The sequence below is a fragment of the Pipra filicauda genome, unplaced genomic scaffold (genome assembly GCF_003945595.2).
Source record: "Pipra filicauda isolate LSUMZ 115617 unplaced genomic scaffold, ASM394559v2 scaffold75_size2874737_pilon, whole genome shotgun sequence".
Lineage (NCBI taxonomy): Eukaryota > Metazoa > Chordata > Aves > Passeriformes > Pipridae > Pipra > Pipra filicauda.
In genome coordinates, this window is record NW_024104931.1 from 72,540 (window position 1) to 89,728 (window position 17,189).

Here is a 17,189-nt window from a genome sequence, read left to right on the forward strand (position 1 = left end):
GTCTTTGGTACAAATAAGATGTTCTTATTTGGCAGAGCGTGTTCTGCTTATGCCTGATCCCCCAGGGCAGTCTGGGCATGCCAAAGAGGCTTCTTCTGAGAGGAGAGGTCAGGTACAAGGAGACTGTATAGGAGTAAGGTAGCGTGTTTGTGGGACTGCATCTGTGCACCACATGGAGGGATGGAAGAAAAGCTTGAAAACAATGGATTTGCTCTACACTGAATTTCCGCCCTATATATGTTCTGCCTGTCCTTCATATTTTACCCGGAGAACACCCAACTGGATCCATAAAGGACTTTAGGCATTGTGCTACCACTTCCAATTAAAGAATGCATCTTCAAAGCCTCTGCTATGCCATGATTTAACACTCTAGAGGCACCTCCTCTACACACTCATTTTTCTTCTTGTAAAGTACTTTACATTTTTTCCATTAAACACATGTGCAGCTTGACTTTACACTTGACAAGAATTGTCCCTTCTGTATTATTCTTATTCTTTGATCTCAGGTGAATAAAATCAGCTTAGTTCCCTAATGCATAAAGCCTTGCACAAAATGCAGTCAGCAAAAGGATGGAGAAAGGAAATCCTGTAGCCTGAAAGTTAAGGCATTTTTCATGACAAAGCAGAGTTACTTCTGCTGCAGTGATATTTCTGTATTTTATATCCACTGAAAAAAAAATTGTCAGGAGAGACTGATACAGAAGCCCAACTAAGATTGATGGATCTTCTCCTGAAGCACAGGTTTTTGTTTCACATCCCTGCTCCATAGTCTGACAGAAGAAGGATTGAACATATATTGCTGACATTCAAGTAAGCATATTAATCACTGAGCTGTCTTTTTTTTTTTCTTTTTCTTATTTAGAGACACTGACTCCATACCAGTTTTTTGATGTATCGGAAAGCAACACGTGGGGATTTGGACTAAATAAAGCTCTTTTCCCTCCTTTTTCCATGACAGAAAGGGTGTCAGTATGTCTTCATCTTCAGACAGCCTAGGAACATGGTGCATTTGACAGAGATTGTTCCTTTGAAGTTGATACTAAATTGAGGCCTGTCTACAACATTCAGTTTGCATTCCAAAGGAAAGAGCTCTTACAGAAATATCTAGAGAAACAGTGCTCTTGGTCAATGTGTTCTCTATTAGTCTCTTACTGGTCTGGACCAAGATTACAATGTTTGCTGCTATAAAGCCAGTGAGAATCATCCACTTTTAAATGTATTGGTTTTAGTCTTACCTGTGCTTTGCGCCAGTGTATAAGAAAAGGGATTTTTATTCTTCAGCATTTAAATATTAAAGAAAAAAAAGAAGGAAAAAATTACTTACTTGAGTAATTCCCAAAGACTTTCTATGTCAGCATAATAAAACTTAGGGGAATGAATATACCTAATCTTAGCTAAAATCTCAACATTATGTTTTAAAAAAGATTCCCAAGCAATTGTGACTTCAAGTCACTGCTCACAATGGATAACATTTCCAGGGAAACAGGAAGGGGGCTTGGTTGCTGTTTTAGATTTAACCAGACTCCTTTGGTGAGAGATAAGCAAGGGAGAGAGGCAGACAAGATAAAGCTTCCAACTCTGAGTCCTCTCGCCAGACTGGTCATATTAGTTACTACAGAGAGAATTTATCCTGTCCTGACACTGTAAAGATTAGCTTACCAGTTTAATTATAATTGGTCATGAAACATACACAGGTTTTTTTCTCTTCTTTTTTTTTTTTTTCTTTTTTTTAATGTGAAGGGACTATCCCATAAGCACAAGAAAAGTCTGTAAGAGCAACTGAATTTTCAGTTTCTTTCAGGAAAATAAGTTAAACGGGATTAAGGAATCCTTCAATAATTTAAATTGCTTTCTTTCTAGGTCAGCAAACATTACATGAAAAACCCTTCCTTCAAAAGTAGGCTTTATATAGACCTTTAGCTTTAGACTTCAAATTTAGACTTGTATAGTCTGTAGTCTATAGTATAGTTAATTACATGTATCTATGTAATGCCAGTTCAGCGGTGTACTTGAATACATTCATTGCTGATGTGGTGGAATTATGGCAACTGGACCAGAGGACTGTGAAACTCTTCTCATTCCCAAAAGGATTGAACAGCTTCTGCTGTTCAATAGTCTTGTATGCTTGTCACCATTAATCTTCCCTCTAATTTATTTCTGTGTGTGTGACAAATGACCTTCTCAATACCAATGTGAAATTTGTAGCCCTAATTCACACAAGGCAAGAAATAGGACAGCAAGATATACGAGTGTGCAGGTCCTTTCTCTTGATATTCTGGGGCTCACTCAGTTCATGGTGCAAGTTGCTACAGATTCATGGTTTCTTCATCATGTTAGAAAGTTAAAAAAATTTATTTTGCACTGTAATGTGTGCGGACCCCCAGATTATACTGTGTCCAGGGAAACATAGCTGCATCACTGATAGAGACCTCTTGTGCAAAAACCTTGAGCGGACTGAAAATGCACCTTCCCAGTCAAGTCTTCACTTTGAGTTCTGTCATTCCAGTAATAGGTAAGAAGAGAGAGGGAGAAAAGAGAGGCATTGAGAGTATCCAGAATTATCATTTATGTGGTTGGCAGCAGTAGCACACCTCCTGCTCAGGAGAAAAATCCCTAAGAAGAGCAGCTTGCCAGTCTGGATCTATCTCTGTGCTCCAGAATTCTGGCAAGATATCAAGGAGGATGACTGAATTGGGTTTCAGGGCTGGGAGAGCACCAGAGCATCTGGGAGACATGTGACACATCTCAGCATAGCCTGTCCTGGTCCATACGTTTGCAGGTTGAGGCTGTTGCAGATGGACTTACAGAAGCTTGAACTTGTGTTGACTTGAGACATTATCACCCTCCATACACATCCTCCCTTTTGCCCACTGGCCAGAAGCAATAACCTCAGGGGGCTAGGATAAATCAATGTATGCTAGTCATAACCCTGTCACATCCAGATTTCCTGACCATTGCAGTGGTCCCTAGTAAACCTGTTCATGGCTTACAACTGCACCTGGCACAGGCTGCTCACTTTTATGGCTCCTCTTTTAGGCACGATTGCCTGTGCAGGGAGTGGGAGAGCTGTCCCATGGCTGTGTCAAACTGCTACATGCAGTGTGTAATACATCCTCAAATAGTCGGGCACAAAAGCACAAAATTAAACTTTCCAGGAGTAAAAATTCATTGCTTTAGTGATGAAAGAAAGTGAATTCGAAGAGTGAGCAGGCTTGGGTGGAATGGCTTCACTCTGAAGCCTGAATAGAGAAAGACAAATATTTTGGAGCCAAGTACCATTTTTTCTCTATAGTGCCATATTTCCTAAGGTGTCTTATTTGACCCCAGCTTGTACTCCAGGATGTGCTTTCTAGAGCATCACTAGTGCACATAAGCACATAGCACAGATCCCCTGTCTGAATGCACAGGGTCACACTGCATGTAAATTGTACCACTTAAAATAACAATCCTCTGTGCCTGAAAAGCAGGGTAAGGGGTTGAATGAGCAGGGATCATACCAAAACAATAGTTGAAGGCTGAACTAAAGTGATCTACTCAAGTGAATGCCCATAAGACACCTGTATGAATATGCATACATAGAAAAGAAAATCCTTACTCCCATCAAAAGCAGTGGAATTTTACCATTGGATTCAGAAAGGCTCAAATTCCATGTAAGGCATGTTGGAAAGTGTAAATTAATGGTTTCTGTAAAAGACATTGAAATAGAAATATCAAATTTCTTTTCCTTCAAAAAGAGAAAACAGTATTTCTACTTTAGAAGAATGCATTAAAAAAACCGTTTTTAATTTGACATTGTCATGTTACTACCCACAGCAGAAATGAAAATTGGCTGTTATCCAGTGACAGAGAAGTAGGTTACTGAAATTACTGAGGCTTTACTGTTCCAGCATTCCTGACACTAAGCCTGATTTCTGTTCTTTAGATAAAAAGATTTTATATGGTTCTATAGAGTAACAGGCAACTTTCCTATTATCTTCAGATTATGAGCATATGCAGATTATAAACATTAAAAAAACCAATCTATACAGTCTGGAGAGAGACTGGTACAGAGTATTGACGATAGCCAAAGCTCTTCTGCCTCATTGTCCTAATGCCATAATTTTTATCTTGGATAACCTCAGGATGTCCTGCCTATTCATTGCTTTAGTGATGAAAGAAAGTGAATTCGAAGAGTGAGCAGGCTTGGGTGGAATGGCTTCACTCTGAAGCCTGAATAGAGAAAGACAAATATTCTCATTCTGCAGGAATTCTCATTCCAGTAGTCATCTGCCTAATAATGCCTAAAGCCTTGATGATCATGGGGCAGTATGCACTGTAGTTACCTATGATGCATAAAGTCTGCAGAAAAAAACCAAGCAGTTAGATTTCCAGCATTATCTGCTTGACACATACCTTCAAAAAGAAACTATAAAGAAAGGGCACAAGGGTTGCATTTATTGTCTTGATTTTATGTGTATCAGCTCTTGGCAGGACTGAATGGCAGTGAAATCAACATTCATAAACAGAGCAAAAAAAAGGTTCATAACATAAGCTATTTATTTTGCTCTTTGTTTACAATTCTTGTGAATACAAAATTAAAACACTAAGCAGCTGTTATCTCCTGTTTATGGCTTAGAGCAAAAGCCCAGCAAACCCCAGAATTTTACATAGTTCCACATCAAAACCATGATTCGAGCCTATCCTGATCCAAACAGAACACACTCCTCTCCCAAAATATTGATGCAAATGGGAAAAATTTTTCTTCTAGATTTTTGTTGGTTGGATGTACTGATAGCCCCAGGAATGTTTTAAGTTATGTCCTCTTTCCATAGCACAGTCTTAACCCCTTAGCAGAATCCTCATGGGCGAATATTAGTATTCCCCTTGAGGAACACATTCTATCACAGCGATGTTCTCCATTTATCTTTATCCTTTTTTTTTCTCTTTTTTTAACTTAAAGCAACAGAATTGCTTTCTATCTTTCTTCATAGTCTTGAAAATGACTGTGACTAACTAACAAACCTGTTGAGACCTGAGGCAGCTGTACTGCTGGTCTGCGAGGAGTCAGAGAGAAAGCCGTAGCTTGCTTTCTGTGCTTAGAAAGCACACCAAAGAGTCGGTCAGGGGAAAATCACTGCTTTATCATGGTGACATTGAAAGATGCTTAAGAGCACATGTTGTGGTTGGGTCTAAACACAGTTATGTAGTAGAAAATGCTTGTGAGGGCTTTAACCAGTAGATCTGCAATCCTTATTGAACTGGTCTTTACAATCTGTGCCCTTTGAACCCAAGGTTCTGCAGGTATCCAATAGGAGTTTTTTTAAACAAGTAATGGAATAATCTTCCATTACACTATGACAGTATTTTATTGCTGGGTGATGGCCCAAAAGTAGTTTCCTAAACAGTTTCAAATTCTTTTAAAAATACAGTGGAGGAAAATACTTCTTTTTAATGTTAAAATTCAAAAGGCAACATCAAAGGCAGAGAGGGCGTGAGTTCTGTTGCCATAATAGAGATGTATTTGTAATAGAACAGAATTCTGAATCTCAAGCTTAAGTGTATCAAGTACCAATATCAACAGATTTCTCCAGAGATCGTAGGCAGCTATGTTAGTTAAAAAACTAAAGCACAGTTTCTGGAAGATGTTGAATTTCCCTCAACTCTCTCTGAACTCGGTGGGAAAGATAAGGGTGTTCAGGGCAGGAGAAATTATAAAGGTATTGGATAATGGTGTTCATCATGTTGCTTTCTAAAATGCAAACTCCTCTGGGTTTCTTTTTGTCTCTCATCATTTCTAGATTATAGCTCAGGGAGAGGGTAGAATATTAAAATACCATCCAATTTATAATTGCTTACTAAAGTCAATTCACAGATGACCTTGAAAAAGAATTAATCCAGCAAGCTTATAAAAGAGGATGACCCAGTCATTCTGATTAACATCAGAGCAGGAACAGTGATGTGGCTGGACTAAAAGAAGACAGACAAGATTAAAGCACCCAATATATTAAAGGATTTCTTTAGAAATGTCCTCTTCCCTTGCATCTTGACAAAAATCTACAGATTCCAGTTAGAAGTATAAATATGTTATAAATTCTGTATCTGGTCAACAGCTCTTGCTACATGTTAAACAGGCAATTTCAAATTCTGTCAAAGTATTATTGGCTAAGATTTTTGCATCATTAGAAGCAGACTCTCTCTATGAAAATATAAACCAAATTTATGAACATTCAAGAATCTAGAATTTATTTCTAGGTTTATCTTCCTGTCTTTTGAAGCAAACTTTTATTAAGTCATTTTACCTTGAGTGAAGACTGTGAGGAAGAACAGACAGGTGGAGGATGGTGAGAGAAAGGGGTTTCCTCAACATTGTTAGAAACAGGATAAAACTGGATGTCCTAAATTGTTAATACTGTCTTTAAAATATGGAACTTCAAGGTTTTTCTTTAAATCAAACAGTTATGCATCTTCTAAGTGTCCTCACCAAGTATCTGGAAGGGATTGACTAAAATGTATGATTTTGTAATGTCTAGAGTTTAGACGCTTAAATGAATGGGGAGGAGAGAGAAAAATCTGAAATCAGCTTTATGGCATGAAATGGAGTCTTAAGGGAACTGCACACCAAAAGGAGCCTGAGTGGCCTGTTACATAATAGCCATAGTTCAGCTGCTGTGGTAAGCTTAGTCAGACTTTTGGACTTTCTTACACTTCATGACTTCCTGAGAAAAGTTTTAAAATAAACCGGGAAAACTTCAGCTGATATGAAATGGCTGCACTCTGATCTTGTGTATTTGCCAGAAAGAAAGTGCCTCCAGTTCTGAGTCCTACAGCTCCTTACTAGTGTTTCCCAAGGGCAAGAAGGCAACCATATTCAAATCCTTGGAAACTATGTATTGAGATTTACCTTCAGGGCAAAACCTTTAAAGTTTAGTGCTGACTTCCATAACCTTCGTGTCAGATGTAAAAATGCAGTACTGTATAACAATAAAATCAAAGAGCACAAGCAGTAGGCGTACATCCTTTTTAAATGAACAAAATATTACACTAAACATACAATTTCTTCCTCAAAGTACTATTAGTGACAAATGATTGTCATGTTTCTTAATGTACTCCTGGAGGCTTTCCTATGAAATATGTAAAATCCAAACAAAAAAGACAATAGTCTTGCAGAAATGTAAACTTTGTTTCAAATCAGAAACAGTACACCTGCTCCAGTGATTTTTAACCTAATTTTAATCTTCAGTGGCCAGTCAAAGTCTTTATACAGATGTTAGAGAGGCAGAGGGAGTTATCCCTGCGTTTGAAACACTAGAAGAGAAAATAATCTATAGATGATGGCATCTCCAACACTTAATGTAGGGTTTCTGTCAGACAGAGCTGCAAACACATAAATATGAGCGAGTGAGGAACAGGTTTTAGTCCTGAAATATTTTCACTTTCACTTACACTCTTTATGTAAATATTGTCCCTATTCAACAGGAATCCTTATAAAACCAAAAGTAAAGAACCAAATAACAGACTGTTGTAATTCTATGTGACTTTCTCAACTGTTCGTTATTAATGTCTATTTAATTACACCAGTGTATACAGTTGTTATTAAACTTAACTTGGTTTGCTCTCTACAGGTGCAGCAATAGTAGACTGAATATGAAAACACAACATTTAATATTAGATTTACTATCATTTTGGGGTTTTTGTAATTGATCAATAAAAGTAGCTATGTCTTTGGATTGTGAAGAAATTGGGGTTTTATTCCATATTTTTAGCTAAGTTTAACTAATAATGATTAAGTTTATTATTTGATAGTGAGCCATTTTTATTTTGCTCTGTGTCAATTTAATGATATTTTCATTTGATTTTAGCTGTGGTTTTAATTTTAGAAATGATACACTATTGGAAAGTATTGTCAAATGTATTACTTAGCCAGGCAGATAGTGAAAAAGAACTTCATGGTTAGCAACTCGTTACTGTTCTCATATCCTTCAAAACCAAATGAGTTAGAAGTGTGTACTTCCTTTGGAGACAAGGATTGCATTTAACTACACAGATCTACACTTTCGGAAGTGCCCAAGACATTTTTTTATGTTACTTTAATTATGCGGTACATCACAAATGTAATTTATTATTGGGACAAATACATCATCCTTATTTGAATGCAAGTTACTGCCACTCCCTAAATCCTTTTTTCTTTTTCCTCTGAAAAAAGGGAACAGAGAAACATGTATTATCTCGTTCAGTATGGTATTTTCAACAGCAGCCAATACCAAATGCTTAAAAGAGACGGAAAAAAAAGACCCTTGAATTAAAGACTAGTGAATCTACTGAAGATATTTTGGCACAGCTTGCCTAGTTGGACTAGATGATGTGAGGTTGGACTAGATTATCTTTCAGAAGCTGCTTTCCAGTCCAAACTTTTCTATGATTCTATGAATATAAGGAAAGATAATATCTTCAAGCATTATTTTCTTCAAACCTGGAGAGTTCACTTTTCTTCTTAGACCTTTAGACTGTCCCAGAACAATCCAATACATAAAATTTTACATATAGTCATATCTCGCTAAGGCTCTATCCACTGGGGATTAGGGATAACATAACAGTTATAGCTGTTTCTAAGTTTCATACTTGTACAGTACAAAGGAAAAGGAAAAGCAAAACTCAGATTTAATTGTGTCATTGCCTGAGGCATTAAGGAATTTTGTTAAACACCAATTCATCATGCTCTAGTGATACAGCTGGGGGATAAGGCTCTGCTTCGCTCTAGTGATAAGTCTGTCTTTCTTCTCATGCTTGACAAGCTTAGAAACAAGTATTAATGGAAAATTTCAGAAGTGTCAGTTCAGTCACTCTGAGGGATCAAACATGAAAAATACAGTTTGAGAAGCTTAAAAAAAACAGCTGAAGTTTCAAACTATCTGCTCTAAGGGGAGCTTGAATTCCTGGTCTGGTCAGATCAGGAAAACACAGCAGTTTCTATTCAGTTTTATATTATTTTGTATAAGAAACTGTCAATTTGAATGTATAAACCACAGCTAACCCATGCCTGTACTTTCAGCTTATAATCTTAGGAAAACTGTTACAGTTCATATTTACATACATTTTTACTTTGAGTCATTGATAGTTCCCTCTACACAACAGTCGTGCTTATGAGCAGATATGTGTGCAATGTGTTATGAATACATGCTATTAATATCTAATTATAATGCTACCACAGGTACATTATCAAAATTGCTTTATAACAATGCAAATACAATGGAACAAGAGCTGCTCTGAAGGGTGAGTGGTGTGGCCAGATGGGCGCCAGTGTCTGCTCTCTCGCGCACATCCCTCTCCCCAGTGGGCTGTACTGCCAGTGCTCGACTTCCCAGGAAGCTTTCCTTTCCTCCCACACCTCCTATCACCCCAGCACAGCCTGCCCAAGTGGGTTGCTATGAGTCCGTTACACAACTTTAGCTAGTTGCCTTTGGAATCCTGAGTGAGCAAGGAAAGGGGACCTATTAGACCTCACAGCCTGTAATTTTATTGCTGCTTCTGTTATTGCTTTTCCTTTACTAATGCCATGTGATAAGGTTGGGAAACCAGTGGGAAGGACACATTGTAGGTTTCATTAATCCTTTCTCTTTGGAAAACCAGATGTCAACTGTTGCTTACATTTCAGGCTCCATTTTCCCCTCAGGTGTAGCAAGATCCCAATGGGTTTAGGCAACTATCAGAATTGAGCATTTTCAGCAGTTTCTGGCTCCAAGTCTGACTGTTGCAGTGTTGTTCCCTTTTATCTGAGCAGAAACGTCTTATCTTTGTTCCTGAAATATGCCTGGGCTCTGTTACAAGCTCACTGTGCTGCTTAGAGATGCCTTGCTAAGGCTTACACACAGTTCTTTTCCTGTTGCTTCTGGTGCTGCTGAATAATTCTCCCTGTTTCTTTAGTTTCTTAGAGATGGATGAGCTTCTTGGAGAATAAGAAAATGTATTGCTGTCTAGAGCCCTGATCCTGCCAGGTGAGAAATGCTCTCAATTCTTAATAAATCATGACTCCAACAAATGCTAGGACTGCCTGTACACTGTAGGACCAGAGGTTAGCACATGGGTCCATGTTACTCACTAGGCAGTACTAGACATGCTGCTGTCTTAAATCCAAATGCTTTCTGGAACTGCATTAGTAGCTCACATAGCTCTAGCAGGAGGCTTTCCTTTCCCTGGTGGAGGTCACTACCCTTAACCTTATGCTTCAGGTTCCTGCGAGAGAGGTGATTTCTTTTCCAGACCTTGCTTGAAATGACTATTTCAATATTTTACAAAATGGTTGTTTATTGTAATGCTCAAATGCATTTAGAAGACAGTTCCCAATGCTATTCCTCCTCTAATAAACATTTGAAATTCCAGCATATCTTGTGCTCAGCTCATTAACATCATCTTCCTCTTTAGTTCTTTGAGTACTGCAGGGAGGGTAAATCAGCTTTAACTGGAATCAGCAGAAGCACTTTTGTATTTTTTGCTTAATTGGAAACCAGATGGTTAGACATTCTCCGCCAGGAGAGACAGAATGATGACTGCCCTCCTGAGAGAGAATTGAGCCCCTGATTTGTTTTCCCTGGATTACACAGTGACTTGGTCACAGAGAGACTCCTGTGGCACTATTTGTGGTAGAAGGAGAATCAGCCCATGTTTTTGAATTGTGTCTCCCGGGCCAAATATTTAAGTGATATAAGCAAAGTAGGTCCTACGATATTTTAAAATACTACAACAAAGCTCTTTATGATCATAATTTTTATTAAAAATTGAGTGAGATCAGAACTGGACATGTAATTTTTAAAGTTTGTATCTTCAAATAGTATTGATATACTTCACTCAGATTATCTGACCTCAAATCTGTTTGTGGTGATTAATAAAACGTGAGCACAAGCATTAACTGTTTTCAAACTGCTGTTCACACTTGTTCATTTGACAGATTTTCTGAGCAAGAGGGTATGACAACACTGTTTGTGCTAAAAAATGTTGGAGTTTATGTTATGTTAAACATTCCTGTTATAGCGCAAGCAATTCATAAAATCATCTCCTTTTTACTCAGTAAAAGCATCCTAATAGTATTGTTTTGCAGTAACTATTTCAAATTCCTTTGCTATACTAATAACTGCAAGAATATTCAGAAAAGCAATCATCATTTATAACACATTTAATTTAAGGAGAACTAGATGTTTTTAACAGCTGCTCTCTTACTCCGTGATTAGACTACATAAAAGTCTTAGGTAAAATTAATGATGGAATATTGTGGCTTCACACCATGCAAGGCTCAGCACATCCTCTTCTCTGCTGGTTTTAGGGAAAAGCTATGTTGAAAACAAAATGAGGAACAAAGTCATCCTCCTTTTTTTCCCCCTTCCCACAAAACACCTTTGAAGTCTTGGGCAGACACCCAGATCCCAGCTCAGAGACATGCAGTTTTGGGGTGTGGTATTATGTAAAGGGGACTTCTGTGGGATTAAGAACTGAAAACAGGTTTCCGAACTGTCCTGCACTGGTTAGCAGCCAGTGAAAATCCTCTTTGCACAGGACAGGCAGGATGACAATTCCAGCTCAGAGAGTCCTGGGGCCAGCATCTAACCTTTCAGTAAACTCTTTCCCCCTGCAGTGATTGGAATCACAATAGTAGCAAGGGGAAGAGGGGGACAGCAAAGAACAAAACATGTAAGTCCTCAATCACGTATCTGATTTAAAACCCAGAAGTGCTTTTGTCTAGAAATAACAATAATAAGAACAACAATGGGACTTTAGCTCAACCAGTAGAATCGTGCAGAGCTGAACCAAATGGCTGTGGTATCAAGGGTACCAGCTAGCAATAACCTCATCACTTCCATGCTCTGAATATAAATTAATATTTCCTGTACTGTTGTCATTACAAATCTCTTTTTGGTTTCAGGTAATACTTTCTCAAGCTCAGATACATTCTTAATTAAAATCAGGTAGAGAAAGCTCCAAGGGAAGCCTATAACAAAGACCCAAAACAAATTATAAAGGCTTCAATAAGTGTAACACTGAAGATTTTTCCAGTAGGCTTAGTTTAAGGGACTGATCAGCTGTTAAAGACTGTAGACTGTAGCTTAAACGTTTTAGTCTTAAAAACTGAATGTCGTCACAGCTTTAGCACAGAATTAATTTGGCTTTACTGGCCTTACTTCAGTCAAATTACCAGTGAAATTTATCACCCTTACAGATTAGTCCCTACTCACCACAGAATTTTGCCAGATGTCTTGTATCTGCAGCTACAACACGCTGCAGGTCAATAAATACTCAGTATCACAACATAAATTTTAACTGGCTTTATTACTTTAATCGGTCAGGCCAATCCTCACTTCATCATTTTGTGAGAAGTCAACTGAGGAGTCTTTTATTTATATTTGTTCTTAGAGCCTGACCCTACATAGTGCCATATGTCGTCAGCTCCCAGGGAAGTCACACTGAATTGAGTTACTTTGTGCCCTTCAAGACCAGCTCCTAAATTGAGTTATTAGCTGTACAGTCATAGGGCACCTTACTTTGCTACCTGAAACAAGCTGCAAGAACAAGTTACTTTGCTAGAATCAGCATTTCAGCCCAGGCAGTTTTAAGAAATCATCAGTTAAGGGACAAACCCTTGGGGCACTGAGCCCTTCTGCTGCTGACCTGGCTGGCTCTTAGAGCTGCTCAGCCCTTCTCTGTCTTGCTCAGCACTAGCTAGATTCAGCCTTCTAGGGTCAGCAGCTGCCATTGCCTTCAAGGTTAATAGCCTTAAATGGCTGCTGAAACATAAAAAGACTGCCAGCCTTTGTCTCCCCATGCAATTGTAGTGCAGCAGTTCTTGCCACAGCAGTCATGAGTGGATCAATCATGATTTTTCTCAACATTGTTTTCAACTGTCCTTGAAAACTTGCCAGCAAAGAGAAGAAATGGGGGAAAAAAAAAAGCTTGGCAAGAATTCAGTGATGAATAGGAGGAAAATATGGAAATAGTGTTCATTTATCGTTAAGGGAAAAGTGGTGATAATTTTGCTAAACTGGTGAACAGTTATGAAATTAATTCAGCCATAATATCCTGGTGGATGGGAAGCCTGTGACACTGAATTGATGGCTTAACAGTAAGATGTGAATCTTGATGAAACATATAATAATGTAAATTTTTTCTGGATGGTTTCCTTTTTCCAGTTCATATATGGACTATGAATGGACTAGACCTTAGTCACATAGAAGAGAGAGAGTGAGCCTCCACCCAAAAGTCTTACTTCCTTGGGCTGTGTGGGGTTTAGCATTGTTGCCTAAACGTGCCATTCAAGATGTCCCACAGGTATTTGAGACATCCACATGGGGCTGCAGATAGGAGCTAGAAAATATTTGACAAGACAGTTTGCTACCATACATCTGTCTGAGATGTTTAGATTTCACTGTAAGACTGCAGGCAGAAAGCAATGGGCTAGGATAGAGCCGGCCTCAGCCAAACCCACATAATTTTGAATAATGAAATGACACAAGTATGCAGCTACTGTCAACTCCTGGATCTCCTTATTTATTCTAGTATTTATTTCAAAATGCTACTTTTATTGCTCCAAGAAACTGAAAGATGTGTATGAGAGAAGATATAACCAATGGCAAGGGAAGGATTTTTGCTACTGTAGTTTTATGTCCCCTGTGCTGTATGCTTTCATATCCCACCATACCAGCTGTGGTGAGTTGAGAGTGGCTGGCTGCCAGACCCTCACCCAGTCACCACCTCACTCTTCCTCCTCAGCAGTACAGGGGGAGAAAATATGATGGAAAAGCTTGTGAGTGAACATAAAGACAAGGCAGTCAACAATTACCATCACAGGCAAAACAGACTCAGCTTGAGGAAGATTAATTTAATTTATTGCTATTTAGAAATAGAGTAGAACAGTGAGACACAAAGACAAAACTAAGCCCACCTTTCCCCACTTCCCCCTTTTCCCAGGCTCAACTTCATTCCTTTGTTCGTGACTCTTCTTCTTCCTCCTCCCTGCTGCAAGTGACACAGGGTTTGGGGGAATGGGGTCTGCAGGCAGCTTATAGCACTTTGTCTCTGCTTCCCCTTCCTCCTCACAGTCTTCCCTGACTCCAGCATGGGGGATGCAATCCTTCACAAACTGCTCCAATATGGGAGCAGGAATAACCTTTGTGCCTACGGGGTCGTTTCTCTCACATTTTTATCACTCCCTTCTCACAGCTGCTGTGCAGTGGTTTTTACCCTTAAATTTTTTCACAGAGGTGCCACCAGCCTGACTGCTGGGCTGAGCTTTGTGGAGCCAAGGGTCTGTTTTGGAGTCATCTGAAACCAGTTCTTCCTGGCATGGGGCAGCCCCTGCTTCCCTCTCACAGAGGCCACCCCTGAAGTCCCTTTTGCCCCCCGCTAATACAACCTTGCCATGGACACCCGCTTCATCAGCATCCCCCTTAAGGAGTCCCAATGCTGTGTGTAAACTCAGAGACAAGGATATGTTTGAGCCGAGCCAGGCAGGATTATTGTGACAGTGTCTGTTTTGATCGAAGTTCCAAGAAAAAACCCAAACACACCAAAAGCAACCAACAAACAACACAAAACCACCGTGATTCATTTCAGGTACCTGAATAAATGAATTCCTTTCCAAACTTTCAGGTCATGCTGGAAAGAACATTTTCGGAAACATCTGTCAAACTGAAAACGCTTGCCTTAAATGATAATGACTGGTTTGGATCTTTGTGTAGTGAGAACTTGAACAAGTATTCAATTACTGAAAGAATTTGTTACTCTATTAACCTCCCCTTTCACCTCTAAAATGTTAAGCACAACTTATATATTTTGTCTATTACACATCTGCCTTTATCTCCTCATTGGTCACATCCACTATGACTTCTGAAGCTGTCAAAAGAAAACTGTTGTCAAGAAGAAACTGGAGAAGTAATTCAAAAGTAAAGTATTCTATATTTCTCACATATTTAGATCCTCATCCAGCTGTTAAAAGAAGCTTAATAAGAATAAGTGGGGTCTAGAAGACAATTTTTGTCTGGCTGAAGGAGTCATTGTACAATTAAACTCACAGCTGGTTGCTCCAGTAGATCTTTGCAGTCTTCTGGCTGTACACTGGCTCCTCTCCAGTTTCTTGTTTCTGTGTTGGATAAAGCTGCTGAGTGATGCAAAGGCGAGACAGTGTTCCCTGCCTCGTTACCTTGTGTTGAGTATCCCCACTTCTTTTACGGAAAGACAAACACAAAAAAAATTATCTCTGCCAGTAGCAACACTTTGAAGAAGTCTTAGATTTCTAGGTGTAAAACCAGGTTTGAACTTTTCCTTCATTTAGAGCAATTACAAGTATCTCTCATCATTAGCATAATGATAATAGGAGCTTAATTATCTCAACACTTCTGCCAAATGGGAGGGGAATTATATGGTGAATTAGGGGAATTCAGAAGTTCTTGGCAGAGATGTTCACTTAGGCTGCTAATGGGACTGCAGAAAATGGTACTCTTGGCGAATTCAATTACACCGCTAAGCCTGACTTTTATATAAAATAGTTTAGTGATGAGACCTACTAGACAGGGCTTTAGACTGGGACTTAGGAGAACTGGAGTTTGTTTCCAGTCCTATTGCAGGTCTGCATAGTGACTATAGCAAAAACTTTTGCTGTTTCAGTTTCTGCATTTGTTAAATAAGTTAGAGAAGATCACTTTCAACTAGAACTTTGAAATCTGATTTCAAACGTGTATTGTTTTTGAGGACCTTAGACTTATTATTATGGGAAGGATAGCAGGCAAACCGATCTGTTTACCTCTGAGTTACAGCAGGACTCGTGTTGTAACATAAACTGGTCACTAGAAAAGTACTACAGCACTTTTGTTTTTAACTAATGTCAACCTAAGATGAAGGTGTTTTCTATACTTTTGCCAGAAGTGTTGCATTACTGCAGAAATATGTAGAATTTATTTCACAAGCATTGCATCATTCTGAGTTACAATTTTTGTAACCCAACCTGACAGGATTGTAGTTTAAATAAGATTTGTCTAAACCTGAGGTATTACTTTCTGTAAAAAAAAAAATATTAAAATATAGGAAAAAGCTACAAGTGTAAAACACTTTATTTTTTCAAAGTCTTAGTAACTTATCAGACTTGTTTTCATTTCAGGTTCTCCCTATTTCTGTTAAGATGTTTAATGTTATTTGCTTAATGTGTTGCCGGGACAGAGAGATTTCTCTGAACAATTTTTCCTGCACTCTTTAGGCCTTGCTTGCCATGGAAGTGACAAGTGTGTATTGTTTATACTTATAGACTGTGTGAAAATATGTGATGCTTATACTTGTTAGCTGTGTGTCTAATTATAAGGTTTGAGAACATAATATGTTTATAGAAAGAAAACCTTGAGAAACTGAAGATAATGAAACACCTGCAAATTTAGTAAAACCCTAAAAGCAGATTAATTAGAAAGAGGTTTCTATGCCAAGGATGATTTCAGATCGCGTGGACAGAACATCAAGTCCAATGAACTGGAGACATGAGACGCGTGCACAGACTGAGCTATCCAATCACCTTCTTATAAGCATGTGTCCCAAACAAACTAAACTGTATAAAAGTTAACTGATTTAAATAATAAAGTTGACATATTTGCCGACCATAATGGCCTGTGAGCATTATGTTCATGCCTCCCCATTGATATTAATGTCTTAGATACAGCACTGAAAACAACTCTGCACTGTCAAATGTATGAAACAAATTACCAGGAACTAGACAGCTTTCCATGAATACATGTAATTCTGGGCCATATGCACTGTTGATAAGCAAGATATGTTTTTCACAGGAGTGCTGAAATATAAAACATATGTACTGATACCTAAACTGCCCTAAGGACAGGAATAACACTTGTATCATGTTGTTCTTTAGGCTAAGTCCCTATAGGAAGACTTTTAAAAGCCTATTGTTTAAACCTGTATTTTTGAAGATTGTTGCCTTGAGGCATGTCTGATTTTTTCACACTGAGAGTCTTTGTCTTTTATCACATCCTGCTTAGTTGTTGAAAATTTCTGGAGAAAACTGTCTTGTGATATTAAAAATAAATGCCCAGATAGACCCACCTGGATTCCAGTTTTTTAACAAAATTAAACAAAACCCCAGAAGCCAAGGTCCACATTTCAATCTGCTGATGCCATGATTATCGGCACATATATTACTGCTACATAAAAGCATCATACTGCACATAAAACTG

General features: G+C 38.5%; 1 long non-coding RNA gene across 1 annotated transcript; it reads left to right on the forward strand.

Moving 5' to 3' along the window:
• Positions 1-9,750: 9,750 nt before the first annotated feature.
• On the forward strand, positions 9,751-16,599 carry LOC120324910. The gene is made up of 2 exons (XR_005566603.1): positions 9,751-9,971; positions 14,611-16,599. It is a non-coding gene; the product is annotated as an uncharacterized LOC120324910 (long non-coding RNA).
• Positions 16,600-17,189: the final 590 nt, after the last annotated feature.